Below are 6,000 nucleotides of genomic sequence, written 5' to 3'. Positions count from 1 at the left end.
TTGTCATTGGTGCAAACTACTTGTATAGGTGACAAGAAGTCTTACGGTTCAAAACCAAGATCTATGGTAGTCTTGAAGGGATAGACATTTAGTGTTGAGTTATTATCAACTAATACAATAGGAACTTACTTGTTAAAATCTATTGTTATATGTAATGCACATGTGATCAAGCCCTTCTAGTAGATTTGCATCACTAAAATTTATGGCATTGGAGGTGTACAAAGCTCCTATTAATTGTACCAACTACTACAGAGTGGTGTCAATGGGAACTTGGATGTGATTCAAGGATTTTTTAGACTACCTCTTGGTGATTAAATGAAGCCATTAGTAGTCCCGAATGGAAATATTTGCTTATATTTTCTTTAATTGCTTCAAAACTTTATTTTCCTTTGCCTAGATTTATTCATCTTAGCTCTTGAAAGGTCGATGCAATCTAATTATCATCATTAAGGTGCAATGGTATTAAGTCCCACCCACTTCTAGTGAGATGCTGCACATCATCACTCTTTGCACCTAGTAGGAAAAGGTCTTGTCCCTTAAGTACAAAAGGTGCTACTTTTGTTTGAACGAGTGGTGATACAAAATTGACCCAAGTTGGTTCTTCAACTTATAGGAAAAAAGGTTGAATAGTGGTTATGTCTTCTTATGGGGGACCTTTCTGGGTTTGAAAGAGCATTGTTGAGTGTTGTGGTAATTATGAGAGCAAGAGTTTAAAAAAACATGGGAACAAAAGGAACAATCTTTAAGTTATTCTTTAATGAGTACTAATTACAATAGATGAAATCAAGATAGAGAAAACAAAAGGACCTCATGCTTTGGATAGAAGGGGGGAGGGGTCTATCAATAGTATAGGGATAGTCAAGTGATGGGAAAACCAAGATAAAACAAACTCTAAAAGTCTTTTAATATATAGCTAAGAGTACACCTATCTATGTTCAAACTAACAACAAAATGGAAGATGGCTACTAGTGGAACTTTGTCTTGCTTATAAGAGCATGGTTCACTAGCACAATACTTTCACAATACTTGCACTTTTACTTTTAGCTAGATTTGCTTAGTTTTTCCTTTCTACTTTTTCTTTTTTTAGCAACTTGAAAACACCCATCTTTGGGTCTTGATATGATGTGAATTACCATTAGGTATCCCAAGTGGTGCAGTTGGTACTTTTTAATGAAGGAAAACTCATAGAAAACAATTAGCAGTAATGATACTGAACCTTTGGTTTTACAACCCAAGAACGCCCAATGACCTTAACCTCTATGCAAGTAGATAGTGCTATGGGTTTAAAGTTCTATGGTTCTAAAATAAAACCTACAAAGAATAGCTAGGCAAGGAAGAAAAATAATAAAACTTGGAGTCCAAGGAATGACTTAGGCGTTGTTTGGATAGACTTGTACTTTTGTACTTTTAAAAATATCAAAGTATAAAGTACATAAAATATTTTTTGGTATTTTTGCTTTGAAAACCGTTTGGGTAAAAAATTATGAAAAATATGCTTTCCAAAACAGAAGTACTATTTTTTGTTTGAGAAAAGCACATCGTTTGTACATTTGGTAATGGTTTCCAGTAGTTTCGGTGTTTAAGACTAGTGATGGTAGTTTGACTCTAGTAGTAGTGAGTGAACCACTCACTTGCACGAAAACAAAAGGACAATTTCACCAAAAGAATGAAGTATAAAAAGCTAACTTTGTGCTTTTGGGGTTTTTCATACTTTTAAAAGTATGAAAGCAAAATGTATAAAGTACATAGTACAAAGATTATGTCATGTTTTTTGTATGTTTATACTTTCAAAAGTGTGAAAATACTTTATAAAATTCTATTCAAACAGGGCCTTGGTATTCAAAATCCAAGAACTATTTAATATAAGGCTTTTCTTGGTTTATATAGTATTGAGAGATGAGCAATACAAAAATATTGGCACCTAATCAATAACCCAAAATAACTAAATAAAGGGGTTGTTGACACAATTAGGTAGGCTTGTGATTAAAATGAAAATTGGGCAGTTGACGATGTATGGAGTGTGATTTAAATGATAGGGGGTCAGTAAGATATCCGCTAGGTGGTCGGTTCTATAGTGATTGTGCTTTAGGAATTGACTGCAGGAAATTGACAATTAGAACACGGGCATGTGGCCTTGAGCATTGTTGTTTGTCGTGTCACTTCGGGTGTATTGGTGATTGTTGACCTTGTAATGTAGTATCTGTGTAAATTGCACCCTAGCATTAACCTTAGCATTGCGCACCAGTCCTAGTCTAATGTTTTGTGCTCAAATTGTGTTTTCTCTTATATTTTATTGCACTGTAATCCTTACTAAGGTGCATTAGGGCTTTCACTCTCATGCACCAAAGTCTCATCGCAGCAAGGAACTCTCTTTACAACTATCCTCTTTGTCATAGTGGTGGGAACTCTGGGATGCATCACCAAGGAAGGTTCTATGTTTCTTACTTGCAAAAAGGTGAAGCTTAGGTTCTCTTAACAAGAGTACACCAATATACCTCTTGAAAATAATTCAATTAAGTAGTATAGGGTGGACTCTTTTCAATATACCCTCGAAATAAGAGTATGTGACTACGAGTGGCAAACTTTACTTGAGTGGCATTATATTTTATGGAACCAAGTCTTAGTAATTACCTTACCTAGGGTTGTCTGGGGGACAACCATGAATGCAATGCATTTTTAATGCCTAAAAGAAAGAGAAGAAAGATCATGTTGTGAAAGTGAGTGGGTGTGTGCATTAAGTTGATAGGTGCACCTAGGGCATTTTTGTAAAAGAACCGTCTCTTTTTTTGCCACAAATAACAAGAACAAGATTCTAAAAGAACAAAGCACAAACGAAACTCTTATTTACAGTTAAACAAAAGTAAATTTAACTACTTTATGGCCTTCCTAGAAGCCTAAGAAGGCTCTGAGCAAAGTTTGAAAGGAAATAAAAACTCAAAAGAGTAAATGAGAACCAAGAATATTTTTTTAGGACAAAGTGTCACACAACTAATGAGGATCAACTGAGTAGTGGGTGTGATCAACCATGCAATTAATGGAATAAACCACGTGGTTATTAGGTTAAGTTGAGACAAAAATCTTAGCCATTGGTTGCCTCCACATTTTTATTTCAAGCCAAAAACAAGTCAAATGAAAGAAAAGATATTTAGAAACCTTATTCCTAAAAAATGGGGTTTCCCTATTTTAATTCACTATTTTAGTTAAAAAATGCATAACATTGTACTTTAAGGTATGAGGAAACTTTTTAAGTCTAATCTCTAAAGTCCCCAATGGAGTCGCTAGTCTATGACATTCTAACTTGTGGGTAAGGGCCACAGGGGGAAGTGGGAGTCACCACCTAATTTTTGCATTAAAAACTAGGAAAATATGTGGAAAAATAAAACGTGGGGGAGTTTTGAAAGGCTTCTTTCAATCTAAGAAAACAATGAATTTTTAGTCTCAAAAATCCCCAAGTGGCTCCAAGATTAATTAGTTTAACCTAGGCTTGAGATTAAGGTTTGAATGTAGAAGTGGCTAGGCATTGCATTTAGCTAGGATAAAAACCCCAAGTGAACACCATGAGTGGACATCTTCTGAATTCTTTGCAAATGGTGGCAAAATGTCAAGAGTTGTCAATAAAGAAGGGCAAATGCCTCCATTAACGATGAAGTCTAGTATAAAAGTGTGGAACACTTTTGACTCCTAAAACATAGAAACTCACAATTGAAACAAAGGAAGGTATTTATGCAAAGGAAGAACTCTAGCCTAACACCAAAAAGGAGATACTTGAACTGTCGAACTATCAACTAGCTCCCCTAGTAGTTCTAAGATATTAAGGTTATTGTGGTGGTATTTCTTGGCCTTCTACCTAGGTTGTTTCAGGGGTGGTAATGTTGTCATCATGCAGATTGATTTGGCTTTTTTTATTCTATAATAGTTTGTTGAACCATCTTCTTCCAATTTGAGCCATGATTTGCACTACTTGCAATCTCCACACTTGTTAAATGGACTTTCTTTTTAAATGGCTCAACATCATCTTCAAGCATCCACTTAATTGTATATGGGGTAATTACTCTTGGAACTAAACTTAGGGTGATCATTTTTAGCCTGACCCACAAATCCCACCCTTGAAATTCTGGGATTCGGCTTAGGTTTTTTGTTCAAGCCTAGCCTAGGCCTACATTAGGCCCAAAAATTTAAGGTCAACTATAGGCCTAATACTTCAAGTCTGGTTTAGCCTACATATTTATAAATGTGTATACTTTATAGATAATTTAGTCATATGCATATATTTTATTCTATGTTATGTTGTATATTTTGTATATAGATATTATAAGATGAAATTTATAATACATATTATATATAATATTTTATATCATTTAATGTACAAAATAAATTTTATATGCATATTACATAATATATGATATAAAATAGGGTAAATTATAGATTAATACCTTGTACTTTGGGGGTAGTCTCACTTTAGTACCCCAACTATAAAACATACCATTTAAATACCTAAAATCTAAAAAAAAAATTGCTACTTTAGGCCAAATCCATTAATTGATGTTAGATGGTAGGTGAAAGGACAAAAATACCCATTGAGGCTGCATTTGCCATGTAAACAGACCAATTAGACTTATATGGCTTTTAGTACTTCTCACTAGCATAGTTATGACACAAAATCATCATTGGAAAAGAGTTGTAGAGAATGTCATTACTATTGATAATACAGAGGTTCTCTACTAATCTTTTTTATACTTATTCACCAAAGAAGATAGGGGTTTTAGACCATTGTCATTGTCAAAGAGGACAAATAAATGTTACCACTGTCAAGGAAGAAAATCAAGATGAAAAATCGTATTTTTTTTCTTCAAAACAAGCATCACAAAGTGCCCACACTTGCTTTTGTGTGTTGTGGTGATAGAATAGTTGATTGCATGTGATAATGATTTGGCTAGGGAATTGCTTGTGTTTCATCCTAATGCAACACACTTGAAATCATTAGATCTCATCTTCTAAATCCATTGTTGAAAAGCATGAATGAAAATAAGAAAGAACTAAAGTTTTAATGGTTTTAAAGAAAATGGTACAATGGTCCAAAAAATAATGAGAAGGGTAGTTATGGCATTTTTAAAACTTTTAAGTCACACACGTTGTCACATGCTATAGATATTGGACAAAATTATAACGATGGGACTAAAGTGGTGGTTTTAAGGAGTTCAAGTATTATAGTGGCACATTTTAAAGTTTGGGTGCTAAAGTGAGATTACTCCCGAGCCTTGTTCGCTTTCCTTTCAGCCATTTACCCAGTACCTGGGTAAGTGTTTCCTAGGTCAATAAATTTTTCTATTTTCTTTTATTGCCCAAGTAAGTGAGATATACCCTAAAAAATATCTATTTAGAAGGGACAATGTTGTTCCACCATATGCTAACAACCTTCCCTTCGAGTGGGAAAGTTATTTACCCACCTAGGAGGGTAAGTGATACTTAGGGATAGTGACTTTCTCATAGGTCCCACATGAATCTGTGAAAAAGAACATGGGAGAATCGGTCAATGGGAACTGCAATCCTATTGACCAATATTTCCCCATGAGAGTTCTTGAAACAAACATGACCCTAAAGTATAGGGTACTAATATACAATTTACCCTATAAAATATTAGATATATGTTGTATCTTTTACATAAAAAGATAAGTACCAAATTAGGCCTTGTCCATCCTAGACCTAGGCTTATGTTCCCACAACCTTGGGTGAGATAGGATTAGTTGAATGCATTAGTTGTTGAGTAAGTTGTGGGATTGATAATAACACTCCACACTAGTCATAAAATATATGGGGCCTATAATCATCCAACCTATCAATGTGGGCCCCAAGTATTTTATCATTAGTGTGGAGCACAATCATTGGTTCCACAACTTGCTATTACAAGCATTCAATTGATTTGAATCCACCATGGGCCAAGTCGGGCCCATGCCCAAGCTATTGCCCTTATAACAAGTGAAAGGCCCGACCTAACCATGA

This window comes from Nelumbo nucifera, chromosome 3 (assembly GCF_055504915.1).
Source record: "Nelumbo nucifera cultivar China Antique chromosome 3, China Antique-T2T, whole genome shotgun sequence".
NCBI classification, from domain to species: domain Eukaryota; kingdom Viridiplantae; phylum Streptophyta; class Magnoliopsida; order Proteales; family Nelumbonaceae; genus Nelumbo; species Nelumbo nucifera.
Note: the sequence above shows the minus strand (reverse complement) of the source record.